Genomic DNA, 17,673 nt, shown 5'->3' on the forward strand with positions numbered 1-17,673 from the left:
CAGTTCAAGTGTTTTACATGGACGCCTCTATAAAAGAGAACAGAATTTGACTTTCAAGTTAATGAAACCCCAAACTCATTTTTCTTTGTGATGTTTCCCCTTCTGTTTTTTTTCTCTCATGTACACACCTTGCTCTTGCACATAGATTATTTTTTAAACAGAAGTACCTGCAAAATATCAGTATAAATATTCGATATAGGTATGAGGATAAATTGCTTGCATACCAGAAATACACTGTTGGGTGAATTGCTAAACTTCTGTTAGAAAAATCTTTACATCTGTGCCTGCATATGGAATGGTGCACAGAAGATGAAGGCACAGGAATGTTTTTGCCTCTCTGAGCAGGGCTAGAAGAGAGCTGCGCTGTCAATTGGATTTTGCATGAGCATCTACGAGTAACTCCTGACCTAGCCCGGGCAACTGATTGACATGATGAGCAGGGGGTATCAGGGCTCACATACTTGGCAGAAACAAAACTGCCTTGTCCTGACTTTCTGTGAACCCTCAGTTGGAGTCTTTTTGAAAATCATAAGGATGGAGACCCTGTGTATTAGTTGAAAGACTGTCTGGTAAGATATTGTTAAAAAAGGGCAGGAGGAGAACAGTTTCTGAAGAATTTAGAGCCCCGTTGATCTACTAACCCCATTGAAAAGGCTAGCTGAAGCAGAAAGTCCCAAAAGGGTTAAGTGGAGGCAGGTGTTCGGTGGACATGATAAACTATATCCCTTTCAGCTCTCAAGAAATATCTCATTTCTGCCATGGCATGGAGAGAGGAATGACTCTATGCACCTCTTTATACTTAAATGCTTTCTAAGGACTGATTAGGTTTCCCTGTGACCTGTTGTAAATATTCGCATTAAAAAGAAGGGGGGGGAGGGGGAAGTCATCTTCAGAGGGACAAATGCTTGCTGATTAGATTGTGGTGGATTTTTTAGAAGGCAAAGTCAACGTGTTTGAAAGGAGCAGAATTTGTGTACAGCTGCCCGAAGCAGAGCTCGTGTGCCTGGGGCTGCAATGAAGGCAGTTGGGCCGTTTCAGCCACGCAGCGTTCTCCTCTGTGAAACGCTTCGAGTGAAGTCCTGCCCTACATCTGTGACAAGACTCTATCCCTTCCAGATGAGCAATATCAATATGCTAGTTTGCGGTGTGTTTGAATGCATGTCAACAGGAGTGGTTATTTTAGGCTACAGAAGGTTTATCTTGAAGTCAGCACGATAAAAGAATATCCTCCTTTTCTGCTAGACAACCTCTGGTTCCTGTGCTGTCCTTCTGCCCTGGAAGAGCGTGTGGAAGCTGCGCTACCTCATCCATCTGGGCTGTGTTCTCTCTTTCCATGCTTATTTTACACACAAGCTGTTTCCCTTTCTCTCCCTGTTTTCTTCCCCTCTTCCAGGCATGACAAGCAGGCCAAAGGAGTTTAATTCCAGCTTGTGAAGGCTTTTCCCTTGTTCTTCTCTGACATTAACATGTGTCTCTGCTCATTTTGCTGGACATCTCAAGAAGGTTGCCAGATGACATGTATAGAAATGCTGGTGAGGACATCAGGAGAAATATTAAAAATCCTGTTTTTTATTGAGACATCTGGCAGCTCTTACTTCCAGAACCTCTTCTGGTCTGTAGGTGATTCCTGAAAACACTTGAAACTTCACAGAATGTGCTTGTACACTGCGATATCTACTCTGTTCCTTCCCATCGCTGTCCCCACTGCAGGACAAGCATTCAGTGCTCTGTACCCTAGAGCCACTGCTGGTTTCAAACAGAGCTTGTTGGGAGTTGTTCTGGCAGGACAAATTAGTTTGATATTTCTGTCACTTCCCTCTCCCTCCAGTACTCTCTCCAGCATTTTTAGGGTAGATGCATTCAGTTTTCCTTGTTTGAAGTAGTCCTGGTAGAAAGTAATAGAAACATTTTGTAATCTTCAAAAATGGGGGGTGGGGGTGGGGAAGTACAATTTTTGGAAGGATTGACTCATTTTTTACTTGTTTTTGTGTAGTTTGTTTAAATTTAAAATATTGCTGCACATGTTAGCATAAACAAGAGGATTCTAGGAATTTTTCATTTACCAAAGTGAATTTTAATTTATCAAAAGCTCCTGACATCTTGAGGCAAGCACGATGTGCTCTTTGTGTTTCGGCCTAATGCTGACTCCCAGCCATGAAGCTGTGAAGGATCGTTTTTACCCAAGACCTCTTGCAGTTGGAGGAGATCAATCTTGTGCAATACAAAATGCCTTAGCATTGGAGGCGTGTACATCTTCAGGAACTTCAAACTCATTCCCTTCCTTTCAGGGACTTGGCTTGCAGGCAAAGGCTGAACTCCCCGCTTGTCCAAGAAAAATGAATAAGCCTTGTAAAGATGCTTTCTCCTCTGACTGGATGTCTATTGAACTGGAGGATTTTGACTTCTCCCTGGAGTAGGGAACGTGTGGGTGGCCTTCAGCAGAGATGTGGCTGCTGAACAATGTGACCATTGTTTGAGCTCCTCCAGGAGGTAACAGAGTGTTGCTTTAACATGATGGGTCTGTTTCTAGTGGGCTGGTAATACTGAAGCATTGCTTTTTGTCTTGTAATTATAACAGTATTAGCTGAAGTTTTCTCCATTGCTAATATTAATTATCAGTAATGCCAATGGGATAGTATTTGGGTTACTCTCTCTATGGGATTGCATGTGGGAGAGTAAGGATCTACAAGAAGTGTGGAATCTGAGAACATATGTTTTCTCAGGGAACAAATTTGAGGTAGCAGCTTTAGAAGGCACTCTGCATTACGATTAAAAAGAAATAATAACAACAATAAACTCGACCTTTGATCCCAAGTCTAGCAGCCCATTGTACTGGCGTGACTGAAGCATCAGTTTCTGTAGCTGATGATACCCAAGGACCCAGGGTGGCTCGCAAGCATCATGCTCATATCCTGAGTGGTGAGATACTCCAGAGCCACTTGTGAATGGTGTAAGGCTTGAACTAGTCTTTCCAGAGTGAATTTGCTCAGGCCCTTTGTAGCTGCTCCCTTTTCTCCTTTTTAATTGTAGTGTATTTAATTGAGGAAGTGTTTTAATACAGACTTCTGTTTTCTAGTTGTAGATTCCCACTGCTGTTATTTGGGGAAGAACTGTTGTGTTGTCTATTCAGTAGGTAGGAAGATATTTGACTGAAGGCCTCCATGATGGAAGCCTTTATTTTTTCAAGATAATCTGCAATTTGTTCTGTTTCCCCCTAGTTGCATTTTGGAAAAAGTATACTTCCTTGAAGTAGGTTTTCAAATGAACAAATAAATCTGCGGTCTCTTTGCTGATTTATATGGTATTTTACATTATAAATCTTATGTTTTTAGCATGTGAAGTCTGGACCGATATTCATAGTGGCAGGTTATGCTCATACTGCACAGCTGTCAGTCTATGAGAGGTGAAATCTGGATGTCACTGAAGTCCATGCAAAACTCCCGTATCTGCAGCGGAGCTGAGATTTCACACTTCCTGCCCGCAGTTGTGTTGGATGAATTGCTTGTCGCTGGGCTTTTTGGTGGTTGTGTGACAACACAGACTTGATAATGTTCTTCCAATATGTTAAGGAGCTGCCGCAAAGAGGAAGCAATAGTTGTTCTCCTTGCCCACCAAGATTAGGACTAGTTTTATAGTCTTAAACCACAACAAGGAACATTTAGACCTTTGAGATATCTATTCGTGGTCTTTAAGGGTATTCAGCCCATGTGTGGTACAGCTGATCCTGTTCGGAGCTGAAGGGAGGGAAGAGGTGACGTCTCCAGGTCCACCTCAGCTCTGTTTTCTGTTGCGTCTATGCCAACGTCTATAGAATGGGAGTTACTGTAGTTATGATGGTGGAAATAATGTTGCAGAAAGTATAGGTTTGTTAGATTTCCCTCAACTCGCAGGTGGGGACCCTCATCGCTTCTCCAGTGATTGTCCTGCTCGTTTTTGTTAGACCCTCTGTTGAGGACCATATCTGCAAGGTAACGGTTTGCTTTTCTTTGCTGCTCCTTAGCGTGGGAAGTCACCCAACTACAGACTCGTCTTGCTTCACCTGTTAAAGTGATCTGCTGAGTTGTTGCAGTACTATCTGGAGTCTTCTGGAAGTTGTGTCACAGTGCCTGCCCATCACAGCTTTTCCTCCTGTCATCCATTTTCCAGAAGAGAAAAATGGATATGGTGAATAAATGAGCAAGAAAATTAACATCAGCATTGAGTTAAATGAAAAGGAAGTGATGATTTTCCTCACCGTGCTGGGGTAGTCAAGAAGGTTGGGCAAAATCTCATGGCACTTAGATCTATTCTTTCCTTCCTACTGTCCCCACCACTTGCCAGTCTGCAATATCGGTCTCTTAATAATTTAAAGAACTTGCACTGTGACTTTGCAGTTTCGAAAGCATGTTGCAACTGTAGCTGAACATCACGTAGCCTTTGAACGGTAGGTAAGCAGTGGCCTCTTCTCACAGCCAGAGAAACGGAGCTCTGACTTGGCAAGGACAACAAAAGAAGTTATTGTTAAAAGCAGCATGAGAAACTACAGGTTCCTGGCTCAAAGGCCAGTACCCAGACTGTGAGGCGTATGACAGAATTTACCAACGTACAGCCTGATTTTAGCAGTTTTAATGTCAAGCATATATATCATTATTAATCTCACTCTAGCAGCTTATGTATTTTCCTCTTCTTTATTTTATTCCTGAAAGCTGCGAGCAGTTCCAGTAATTCTTAAGAATAAATCTTATTTTATCAAAGCGAGTGCCTCGTCAAAAGCCCTGTTTATCTTTGCAGCTCTGTCTGGGCTTTAATGCTTGCAAGGAGTCCGAAGTGGCCGTATTGTGCTTCCTGACCAGATGTACAAATAGCAATCATGCGGGCACTCGGATGAGGCACATTCCTCTCGTTGTTTTGCAATGATAAGATCTATTAAGCTAATGGGACAATCGCTGTTTGTAATGTTGATTCATAACTTTATTCATTCCAAGGGAGCTCACTGATTTGATAAATTCTGGCAGGAATACAGTGGTGTTAAAGAACTAGTAAGCACATGTAGACCTGTGATCAAGTGACTTTGAAATAAAGATCAAGTATGTACTCATAGCCCGTTTGATTCTCAAAGTACTTTTCCAATTTACTTTAACTATGAAGTTTTAAATAACAGAAATGCCATAATTATGTACATATGCACATATAGATACAAATATGAGAATGAAATTAAATGACATGCAGTATGCCTTTTGCTAGTGTTGCATCAATGGAAAAAATCAAGTAGATTTTTAAAGGCCGTATTTTAAAGAGGTGCTTCAAAAAAAAGAAATGACATTTTGTTTTGAAACTCTTTAACATTATTACAGTTAATGCTGAAGATGATGTTAGCTGAATTATTATAATTCCTTTTCACTTTGTGTATATTCAGTTTACTTCCCCCACCTCCCTGCCCTTTGGTGTGGGGGGGAGGAGGGGAGGAACTGGGAGATTAAAAAAAGGAACTGTTTCCTGAAGCAATTAAAACAAATCAAGACCTTTTCAGATGGAGATCTTTTTGTTACATTATTCAAATTAAGATTTTAATTTATAAGAATGTGATTTGTTCATATCACTTGTTAAAATTGTTGTTATAAATGTTTCCCTTGTTTTAACTATTGTCTATGGCTTGCTTGTAGGTTGTTTGTGTAAAACTTAACTAAATCCAGATCAGTTATTAGCTGCAGATAAGCTATGTGTAACACACACAGCTTTGTATGACCCAACAGTATCAAAATCTGAATGTGTTGTGTTGTGTTCAGTTTGTGTTTTCTCACTTGTAGACTATTGCTTTTCATTTGTACAAAAAGGAAAATGGATCAAATCGTCGGTGCCAAACTTCTGAGTTCAAGTTGAGTGGCCTGCTGTGGATGGTTTAAAGGGAATGTTAAGCGTTGAGGATTTTTTATGCCAGGAACGAACCTTTTTATTGTAAAAATAAGACCTGATGGGAAGGAATGCTATTTCATTATTTATAACTTGCCCAATGGTACAGAAATCTTCTCTTTATGTTTAGTTTTCTTTTGAGGTCAGACTGAAATATAGCAATGAGATTTTTATTACTGAGCTGCAGAAAAGATTTTTCATAAATTCAGCCAGGTATATCTTTATTTTATGCCTCTGTTACTTACTTTTGAAATCATACTGTAATGGAAATGTCAAGGTCATGGTTTAATTAACATAATTTACAAGCACATAGAGGATAAACTGAAATCCCATGTCCCCTGGAGCAGCAAGTCTTGCATGTTTGTCCTTTGCCATGCAAGAGATTTCATGAAAGCCTGGTTACATACCTACATAAGTTTAGTACTTTGGGGTTTGTAAATGTGACTTTTGTTCTTCTCCAGTTTTGAAGAAGTCCATGTTATGATTAAGAAATGAACTCTAAATAAATAGCAGACAATGAATGTGTCTTGGCACGTTCACTGAGGAGCAAGTACGTGTGCGCAGCGCTCAGCGGTTGCTTTCCTTGATGTTCACAGAGGAGTGCTTCCCATCCTTCCCCACCACTGCTTGTCGTTCTGTATACGTGCGCTTTTGTTAGCGCAGGCTCTGAGCGCTCGGCTTGGCGGCTCCTGTGCTGGGCATCACGATCAACAACCGCTGTTGGCACCACGTCTAGAGGTGCAAGTAAAGGAAGGGCACGTGGATTAGATGGGGGGGGGAAATCCTTTACAATTCAGAGTTGTAAAACAAAACTGCCAGATAGGAAACAGAGTAGTTTGTCTACCCAGTACTCCAATCAAGTCAAATAAAAATTTAATAGAGACCAGCAATCCCCTGAATATGCTCTATTAGCCCAGGTCTTCAGGGGTTGTTGTAACAAAAAAGGCACCGAGGAATGGTACAGATGGTGGCTTGAGCTACTCTCTGATGGACCCAGCAGAAGTGATGGCCTCCGGGAGAAGCTTGCAGTGTCGCTTCCCATTTTGGCTACCTATCTTGCAATTAAAATAAAGAACTGCAGGCTCAGCCCTTCTCACAGATTCAGAGTTACTCAAGGGTATAAGCAGTCTGCTAATTGGGGGGATGTAGTTAGTGATAATTAAAATTCTTTTCAATTATGCTGTTTTTGTTAACTCTAAAATATAAAAGTTGTGATTCCTTTGAAGTTCATCACAAAGCTCTTACTGATTTCAGCAGAGATGGAATTAAGCTTCAAACTTCTGTCTAGAAATTTCTTTCTCCTTTGTCTATAATGTTTTTAAACGGTAACGGCATTCAAGTGCGACTATTGTCTTGCCCTCAGGGTGATCACATACAGTCTTGCTCCTCCCTTGCTTTCAGACCCAGGAACACGAGAGTCATGAGTTTAGCTTGAAGCTCATTAAGATACAGGCGAAGAAAAATTCTAGAGGGTGGAGGATTTTTTTAAATCGTTCTGTTTTTTGAGATTCACTCTAGTAGACAAGCTAAGAGTCTCCCCTGGTCCTGTGGATCCCAGTGCGCAGCCAAAGCCAGCACAACCACAGCTGGTCGGGCTGTCTCGTAGTCCACACATTTCCTCAGGAGACACCAATCAAACAAACTGTTGATACTTTAAATTTAGCCTTTTCTAAATTCCTATCAGCGGTAGTCTCAACCTAGCCCGAATGGCTGTTTATCTCCTCCCTTGACAGGTTATTTAATTGTGGTCAATTCTGGATCGTTCTGACTTACGATCTGTTGGTTGTGTTCATGAATGCTTTGGGAATGGTGCTCTGTTCTTGGACTGAGCTTGTCCAGATGTATCAATATTCCGGTTTGGATGATATAAAATAAATGGTCAAGATTAGCTGCCTACAGCATTTTGTTTTAAAAACAAGGTGGGACCATTTTTCACATTGGGAGATTTCTTTAAAACAGATACTGAGGTTTGCAAGATGGTTACAGCAGCACATGCACAAGTAGCTTTCCATTACTCTTGGCTACGTCTTTTTGGCATCGCTGTTACAATGTGAGAAGACCGTGGGGAATCCCCGAATGACGCTCTGTGATAAAGACTTCAGGTTATGTGAGGATGACCTAAGCGTGAAAGGATACAGTAAAATCTTTTCGGTGCACGCTCTCATGGAGCCAGTACTATTTTAGTAGGAGATGAGCTGGGAAACGGTTTGGAGAATTTTGCAATGAGAGTGGAAAAGCTATAGTGTGCTTTTTATTTCATTAGCTCTGATCGAGCAGATCAGGTCAGATCTCCTAAGGTGAATATTATCTTTAGCTCGTTGCAGCCTGTGCCTCGCTGCAGCTGTTATTTATGGTAATGCCGTTCCGCTCTGTGCAAGGACCTGCTGAATGGGGGAGTGAGAAGGTACTTGCATTACAAAACGTAAAGCTGACGGTAGTTAGCGGGAGTAGAAAAGCCCATTTCCCCTCAGTGCCCATCGCTGCCGTCACTGCGGGCAGAAATGGGTCTTCTGCAGGATCTCCAGCTGTTAGGAAACGAGGAATGAAAGCTCCCCCCATAGTCCCCGACGGGGCATTTGATTAGCCCTGCTGTCCTCGACACAGGATTCCCTCTTAAAGATCTTTTCTTCGGTGCGTATGTGTTGTACGTAGGAACGGGATAGTTGTCTTGATCTCCGTGCTGTGCTCGATCAGCTCGGCCGTGCTTGGGTTCGGGAGGCCGCAGCAGGCGCCCTGGACTGGCCCCAAGGTGTCTCCTCTGCGGAGGGCCCGCGGCAGGCGCTCGGGAATAGCGTAGGAAACGGCGCAAGAATAGCCTGACCTTCCAGGTTCAAACGGGGAACTGCTTGAGCCGGAAGCAGTTTCTTAGTAGAACAGACATAATAAAATTCAGTATAACAAAAGTGAGCGTAGGATATGCAAAGAGAAGGAAACTATGGTATCGGAGAGTTGCATGAACGAGAGCACGTGGTTTCGTTTGGGGATGCCGGGGTGACGTGGGGCAGCCCCACGCTGCCTTGGGGTGCGCGAGCACCGCCTTGCCCACTGCAGAGCCGTGCCGTGCCGCACTTGGCAGCGTCCTCACCGACGCTACGCTGCAGCCATGGACACGTAAACCGGCTGGCTTAGGGTTGAAACCGATTGGAGCTGTTTTCATCACGATGGGATCTTTGATACTTGTCAATTATTTTGTTTTTCCTAAGCCAGAGAGTTTGAGTATGTAAGACCTGCAGAGCTCCCTTTTTTGTTTTTTGGGGTTTTTTTTTGGTAGAAGTCTAACCTTTTATTAATAAAACAGCAAAAGCGACAAAAGGATCTTTAGCCCTTTATTATCTTGGGCGAGTATGTGATATTTTGTATAATAACTTTCATGCAAATTTTCAGGAGGATGGAGGTATTAAAGGCCAGTTAAACATCTGTTCCATGTTTATCTAATAATCAGCATTGATTAACCAACCTGAACTCTTAAATTACAGGAAAAAGTCTTCGATAAGGAACTTGCATTTTTAACGCTGAGATTGGCGTAGTTCCCACCAGTGCGTTTGCTTCCAAAGTGGAACTCTAGGTTTTTAAAGAGTTTTTTTGCCACAAAAGCTTGACTGCGTAGGTGTGCCGTGGGAGGCCTGGTTACTCTAATCTTCCTCCGTGCACCCTTTCTGGTGTGTTCCCCATATCACTGGTCTTGTTGCAGTCTTTCTAAATTGTCGTCTTACCTAAATTGGGGATATTTCATTATTTATTTTTAAAGAACTCCTCCGTGAGTTACGAAAGGCATGGCTACGGCGAGAAGCCACGTGTTTCATTTGAGACTGATTACGTTCACTTTGAAAACATTTGTCTAAGCTTTCATTTGGTTTGCTAACTCATTATGGAGACGTGACAGTAGTTTAATTAGACAACACAGTTTGTATTTATGGAAAGCGTTCACCTGCTGTCTTTTGTGAAAGCTGAAGGATTCAAGCAGGAACACAGTGTTTCCCCCAAACCATGCGTCTCCCCGCTTCCACGGGCTCTCAGCAGCTGGCCTGGAAAGGCTTTCGGTGCGCGTTGTGTGTTTAATTAGGGAAGGGAGCCTTGGCTGCTGTTCTGACTTGCAGTTCGATTTAAAGTCTTCCAAAAACAACAAAAAACCCCAATCCAGTTAGGTTTAAGTGTCATATATAAATTAAGAACTCATTTTTTTCCACTTCTCAAAGATACCTTCTCGGGTCCCTCCTGACGGACTGCGCGGGGCAATTCCCCCCAAATGGGAGGTGGTGCACGGGCCCGGCGCAGCGAGGTCCCGCACGGCTGCGCCTCGAGCGTCCCCAGCCCAGGGAGAAGGCTTCTTCCAAAGCTAAAACCCTCTTGAGAGCGGACCGCGGGGAGGAAGATAGGCATCCCTGTGCTAAAAGGAATCCGGCCCCTCCGTAGAGGCGGGAGGCCGCGGGAGCGGGGTGGCGCGGGCGTCTGGCGGAGCCGGGAGCCGCGGCCGGGCTCTTGCGGACTGGTTGTGGGGTTCTGTGCCCGCGCCCCTTGCCCTCTGCCAACTCACAGATCCAAACTGATAGATCGTTTTGGGTAACAGACCTTTATTTCCTTGCTTCTGGTGCTGCATGGGAAAAGAATAGCATAACAGCTTTGAAATAAATGGGTTTAAGCCATAATAATTTAATGCAAGGGTACAAATTGCCTACCAGTTCCTTTTATTAGGCCTAAACTCTTAGAAGGAAATCTTAAAAAAAATAAAATAAAATGAAAGAAAAGCATTGCTTCAGGCTGATTGGAATTTCTTTGGTGTCTTCACAGGGAAATTGGCCGTGGGTCCGAGCTCTGGGAATATTCCATGGCAAGCTTAACTTAAAAATATGTATATCTCTCTCTCTGTCCCTTAGTGGCCCTCATTTTCAGGCTATAGGGTTGAATACCTCTAAGGATGGGCGATTCTGATATTTTTTCCATCTGAAATGGGAAGGGTCCGGGCTCGCGGAGGTTCCTCGGCTCGTTCGTTGGCTGCCGGGCGGCCCACGGGTGCCGCGGGGCAGCGCCGGTGCCGCGCGGGCTCCTCCGCGCCCTCCGGCAGCCCCGACGCTGCACTGGTGGCGTTTACTGGATCTGACAGAGAAATTCTTCGCGTCTGGCCTGGATGTCTAACTGAATTTGGTTTGTATCTTGTGGGCGAGGGCAAGTGCTGGAAGCTATTAGATGCTGAACAAAAAGCTCTATTCAAGGACTATCGCCTTCCTGCCGGGGTAATCCAAGTATCCAAAATTTAAAAATACGGGGTAGGAGACTGTGGCCTCCGCACACCAGCACTTTTAAAGGTGTCTAGAACATCAGCTCACTTTAAAATGTTGCTGCTACGGTATATGATTAATCGGAAAAATGCAACAAAGAAACCCAATCTAATAAATATATATATCTCCAATTAAATAAAATTGAACACTTTTAATAAAATGGAGTTGCAAGCTGGTAAAAATTTTCTCTTGTCACTCAAAGCCAGGACAGGAAAACATTTTTCTTTCACTTGAAATAGCTGTATTTATTATATCTGACCTGTTTTAACATTGCTGGTTTTACTTAAGAACTAGAAAGAAACAAACGCTTTTCATCGTTTGATGCCTCTTCTGTAGCATGAAATTCTGTTACCAAAAAAAATACAGTAAAAATGGTTTCCAAAACAGATCCAAGAAAAATCAAGCTTTTCTTTTTCTTTCTTTCTTTCTTTCTTTTTAAACTAAGCTGGTTAATCCTGATGAATTGTTTGACTCTGTTGTAAATTACTTTCTGAACAGCGACTTGTTCTCATTTTTAAGCTTAAAACCAATTATGTATATGAACTATATGTGGCTTTTAGTTGTTAGGGGTTTGTTCAGGAAAGATAAAAATGCAGTCAGAATACTTTTAGTGCTTAGAGAACAAACAGATCATGCAAACTGATTCCACTTCTAGTTTAGTTACCCTATTAGTTGCTTTTATTTGCTTCCTAATGAAAAAGTTACGGACAGTGGGAGACTGAAGGCCATTCTGTGCTTGGTTTACTTTTATGTATACTTTTGGCTAACTTTTTGAGATATTTATATGAGAAAATCTTTTTCGGTTATGTATCGTAATAGATTTGCCTAAAGAGCGGACCTGCTGTGTGCATGGCTGGAGTAAACATCTTTAGTCTTTTCACAGCCAGAAGCATCTGTTATTTATATTATTTATCTTTCTTTTTTTTAACCATTTTCATGTTAGCTACCCAGGCAAGTCAAGGGAAAACACGTCAGCATTGGGGCAGTAGCAGGCGGCCGGGGGGCCTTGGAGTAAAGCGGGAGCAGCCCTGTTGGAGCACCGTGGCGGAGAGGAGCACCCGGGCGGCGTAGGTTTGTGCGCCCAACGTCGATGCTCCCACGAGCTCGTAGTTCTCTCCTTTCCCACTTCTTTTGAAGGCTGGGCCCAGTCTTGTCCAAAGGAATCTGTAATGAACCTTGGCAGCGCTGCTTATTCCCCGCCCTGTTTTAACAAAGTACTTCAAATGGGAGATGAAAATTCAGTGGGTTTATTTTACGCTTTCAACTGACCTGTCTGTGTGCGGATTTGGAGGTGAGAAGCTGCATCCATCCCACGTGACTAAGGCATTCCCATTGCATGGAATTTGTTCCCGAGTGTAAAATTCATATTACGCTGACACACACAAGTAAATTTTTCCTTTTTAATAAAAGTCTGATCCTAATTTGTGTACCAGCTATGGGCATTTATTTGTCTTTCTTGCAACCCTTGAAGGTCCAAAGGCAGCTGAAACAGTATAAACCCTGCTCTTAGGGCAGATGCTCTCCGCTTACCCTATCTTCTCCTGCTGGAATGTGACCCAAAGCCTCCTCAAGGCAAGAGGAGTCTCTCCATTGGCTCTAGTAAGTGGTGGATTAGGGCCGTGGTGTGAATGTTGAGACAGAAGGCATTAGCATTTCAATTTATTTTATTTTTCTTCCATAAATGGGGAAGAGCCATGTTACAATTAAAATAATAATGGAATGAGACCTTGCCCTCTAGAGTGCCTTTCACCTGCTGATTTCCAAGTGCTTTAGAGTTTGCATGAAATAACCATCTTTCCCCTGCTTGCTTGTTGGGGAAACTGAGGCACACAGAAATCTAATGAGGTATGCTAAATAACACAGTGTGATATTTACTCAGCCGAATTTTCAAATGTAGAAGGTATCCTTGGCTCTTACATTAGTTGTCAGCTCTCCTGAATCAAACCCCAAGCATTATTGCCAGCCACGATGCCCTAGTACAGCGTTAGTGAGTAGAAAATGAGGAAATGCCATGGCTAGATGTTTAGAAATGTATCATTTTTTTGTACAAAGGGTGATGGTTTGTTATTTGTGTCGTATCGCTGTTCAGTGTCGTAAGGTAAAAGTGGTCATATAAACAATAGCAAAAGCTGTGAGCTCTAGTAATGTATTAAACTTCTTTCCAGTTTTCCTTCTTCATTGTCTGGTTTTCCCTTTGGCCTTAGTAACTTCTCCTGAAGCATGTTTCATGTTTCTGTTTTCCAGGATTTGCTCTAGGAGCTGCAGCCGTTGGGATAGAGGGTAGCATAGTGTAGAAATGCATTTTAGCCTCTCGCTATGACTGCACAGAGCCATAGCCGAGGTGGCGCTCGTGCCTGGACCCGGGGCGCTCTGTGACGAGAGAGCGCCAGCACTGGCTGAAGTCCGAGAGCTTTCTCCTTGGTCATGAACAGGAGGTTTTGGAGTCTTTTAAAATAAAAATTAAATGTCTATATCAAATTACATTTGCTTTTTAAATTCCTAAATAACAGGTATTAATGCCTATTCTGCTTTGTTTGTGCTTCTACTTTGCTGGGCCCATCTCGTATAAACACGATCTTTTGCAAGGTTTCTTCAGTGGTTAAAGGAGGAAGAAGGACTTGGACAGAAGAGTCTTGTGCTTCTGTTCAGCCCGAGAGTCACTGATGGAGCTTCTTTTACAGCCGGCTGACTGAACACATATGGTACCAGTTGCTTTTTAGAGACCAATTTCTCTCAAATTAAAAAAAAAAAGGAAAGAGAGAAAAGAATCTGTAAAGAACCTATATAGACAGGAAACCAGAAGTGATTTTGTGCATTTTCTGCGCTTCAGATGAGTCAGTAATTCTAGTTCATTTGGAAATGATTGTTCTAAACCATCCTAAGAAACCGAAGCGACTTTGAGTTATCACAGTTGACATAAAACTCCAGATAACTTTAAAAGCAAAAGTCAAAACTCAGGCCTTCCGCACCCCTTTGGCAGATGTGATTTAAGGCAGATTTTTCTTTCCTGCCCTAACATGGGGTGTTTTTGGCGTGCCTCGTGTCCGCCGCACCCGTGCCAGGGGCTCTCGGAGGGCGCGTGCTGGGCGCGGGGCAGCCGGCCGGCAGAATGGCACGGTGCGGCACGGTGCGGCACGCTGCTCCGGCGCTCCCTCCCTGCCGCCGAGGCCCTGCCGCTCCTTCTGCACGGGAAGGCGTCGCAAACCCTTTTTTAGTAAAAGTCTTTATTTAGTATTTCTGTAATATCAGCATAGTTATGAAGATTAAAATTCTAATTTGATCCTAAGAATTCCGACCTGGAAAATTATAAGAAATCCCTTTCAAACTAGAAAACACCAAAAATGCGACTGCTCAGGACCGTTTTTATATTCAAAATGATGATAGGTGAAAAACGGGTAGAACTGCAATAACTCACTGTGCCTGACTGCTCTGCTTCTGGCAACCTGTCGCAGCCGCAGGGAGTCGTTTTTCTTTCGGGGCAGGCAGCGTGATTTCTGGATGTGTGAGCTAGTGTCTAGGTAGGTAGAACATGAATAGCCGTAATTGATTTTAACTTCTATCAGTTTGGTTCTTATAATTCTTGTCTTTTGACATTATTTGCTTTGATAGGGTCAAATATTCTCTAGATGTCAATGAGTGAGCCTTTACCGGCTCCAGTAATCTGCACCTGGCTCTGCACTCTTGGTGGAGAATACACCTAGACCAGCTCAGCAATTTAATCGTCTTCAGCATAGTGCTGAGGCACTTGCTGCTTTTTGGTTTCTTACGTTTTACTTGAATCTTTAGTGGAAATAATAAAAAAAAATAGTAACAGTGCCCTCCTACTTAAGAGAAAGCTGGTTTTAATTTCTTAACAAGTTAATAATTTATTAATTTGATTCTGTCTGTAGAACCGTTACTGAAGGGTGCTGTAAAGATCTACTTGATTGCATAAAGCAAGCTGTTATATGTAACCATGCATAAAGAAATGTAATGGGCTTATGAGGTCCTGTGTAATGCAGGCACGGCCTTAAACTCCAAATGGAGCACAGCAGATGGTATTAAAATGATGCACTGGGACCAGCTGATAATCCAGTGCTGAAGAAGATATCCAGATTCCACTTCTTCTCATGAGAATAGTATTCCAAAATTTCGTTATGCCTTTTCCATTTGAAAATAAATGCATGCTTTCCTAACTGTTTTTGTTCTCCGTTCCGCTCTGACAAAATTTAAAACCATTATGTGACCGAGTCAAATGCAGAGATTCTACTAGACATCAGAAATGTGGTATTTTCGTATTGAAAAGTTAGGCACTCTAAATGCCAAGGCTGAAATTAAGTAAGTATTTAAAACTTTGACCCGTAGTCTGCTGGGTCAGCAAAAAGACTCTCATTGAATTTTAGTGGGCTTTGATCAGGCTGTAAGGAACGTACAATTTATCAAGTTATTTCCATACCATTTCTTTTCTTTTCTGTGAGGCTCACAGAGGAAATAGATTTTGTTAGTGACAAGAATAAATCTGAAAGATGAATGGAGGGAAGAAGTATGCATACGCTGAGGGCTCGCTCCTGCTTTCAGCGATGCAGGTGTGGGCCTTCATATCTTGTAAGATCAGCGGCGCTGCTGATTTTACAAGAGATCCGGTGATTTACACTGGGTGCTCGCGGAGTGGGGTCAGCCTCGGTGCTGCACACCTGGGGACCTGGCACCGGCGCGGCCTCCAGCTGATGGAACGTGCAGGTATTTTTTGTGTATCTGTCATTTGCTAATGTTAAACTGAACTGAAGAGTGTTTAGAAGGAGTTCACTATTTGGCAAGAACATTAAAAAAAAAAGGGGGGGGAGAAGAAAAAATAAGAGACCAGTACAGAAAGCACAGCTTTCCACTGCTAAATATCTAGTGCTGTTTTTCAGGTCTTGACTCGGCTAGCGCAACCCTTTGCAAAGTCGCCTGCAGTGGTAGGTTCTGGGGCCACCAAGAGCGTACAGTGGAAGTGGAAAGGCTCCTCCGTTTACACAGCCTCCTGCACCGCTTGCAAAGGTGCTCACGCGAAAGGATCCGCGGGAGCTGTGCGGGTGTGAAATGGCCAGAGAGCCTTCCTTTTTCCAAAGCGGGAGCCTTTAGTGACAAGCCTCAAAGGTAAAATCAAGGTTTTACTCCCGTATACCGTTCGCCTTGCGTCCCTCTGCTAATCCATCGATTTGGTAGACTTGTCCCACGACTAAAAGAGTTACACCGATATATAATGCAGAAGAAAGTAAAGAAGAAAGAACAAAAAAAAGAGTTTGAAGGCCACAGTTCTATGGGGGGGTTTCTTGCCGTCTGGAGATTTTATTTTTTTTCCTAATTTTGAGGTGAAGGGCAGATACAGGTGGCAAGCACGGTGAAAAGCGCCGTTGTTGCGTGGCGAGCTGGGTAAGGGGTGGCTGGCCCTTGGCTGAGTCCCCGCCGGGGTTGGGAGCTGGGCCCGGGGGGGGGGGGTGGGCAAGCGAGCGCCCGTTTTGGGGCGCTGCAGCAGGCGCGGGTTACTCGAGAGGGCAAGGGGCCGTTCGCTTACCTGCTGCAGCTTGTGCCGTGTCCGTTTCCCCGAGTGGTTTTCCTTGTTTGTGCTGTTTGCTCATAGCTGTTTTTTCCCGAGGGTTTCTTGGGGTTTGTGTTTTTGTTTGTTGTGTTTAGTTGTTTTTTTATTTTATTTATTTTTTTAATGAATTCCCCCATTTCACTGGAGTTAATAGCACTCTCTTTTCTTCTTTAATAACCACAAGTGGTTAAGACCTGTCTCCTCCGATAAGCAGCGCCTGCAAAACCACGTTAACCTCTGCTGCCATGACCCTGCTTTTCCGGCTGCTTGCAGGAGCCATGCACAGCGTGGGCGGCTCAGGGCAGCAGCGCGGGCGGCGGGTCGCCTCGGCGCGTCCCCGGCAGCGTTCTCTGCGGCGCTTCGCTTTCTCCAGGAGGCCTCACGTCGAGGTACTGTCCTGCTCTGACCTCCGTCGCCTTCTCTGAGCCCCAAACATCACAGCCCGAGGTGCTGGTATTGCAGGAACACCTGCGACCTGCCTTTTCTTCTTTTTCTTTCCCTCTTTGAGTTCTTGTTTCAGGCCAAATCCATCAAAGACCCGTATTTTCCTCATTTCAGTGATAATGATTTGAAATTGCTTAATTTTGCTTCTGAGGATAGCAATCAAAATTAAATAAAGGCCACATTGTTAGCATTTACTGCCTCGCCAGAAGGTGCGTTGAGGGTTATGGAGGAGCGCAGGGAAAATGCCAGTGCCGGGGCGCTCTGAGACCTCCGGTCAGATTGAGGCCAGGGAATGTTTCATCCGGGTTCGGACTTGCTCGGCAATGGGGAGTTTGAAGCCCACCTTGACGTTTTTGTTCTTGTTCCTCCTGGCCTCTTAATGGTCACTGGCCCGTGGGAGATGGTTACAGTTGGGTTATAACATATCTGTAAACAGCGTGTGGTTGCGACTCGGTATTAACGCTGGTAGCTCATTTACACTTCCATTTTTTTACTCAGTCTTTC

At 43.6% G+C, this 17,673-nt stretch overlaps 1 protein-coding gene and 1 long non-coding RNA gene across 3 annotated transcripts in view; both read left to right on the forward strand.

The window, feature by feature from the left end:
* ROR1 (receptor tyrosine kinase like orphan receptor 1) overlaps window positions 1-17,673 on the forward strand; it is a 165,274-nt gene that overhangs the window by 32,302 nt on the left and 115,299 nt on the right. The window lies entirely within an intron of this gene.
* On the forward strand, window positions 1,407-5,277 carry LOC106487684 (uncharacterized). Its single transcript, XR_001293105.2, has 3 exons — window positions 1,407-1,532; window positions 2,090-2,490; window positions 4,001-5,277. It is a non-coding gene; the product is annotated as an uncharacterized lncRNA (long non-coding RNA).

Source organism: Apteryx mantelli, chromosome 8 (assembly GCF_036417845.1).
Source record: "Apteryx mantelli isolate bAptMan1 chromosome 8, bAptMan1.hap1, whole genome shotgun sequence".
NCBI lineage: Eukaryota > Metazoa > Chordata > Aves > Apterygiformes > Apterygidae > Apteryx > Apteryx mantelli.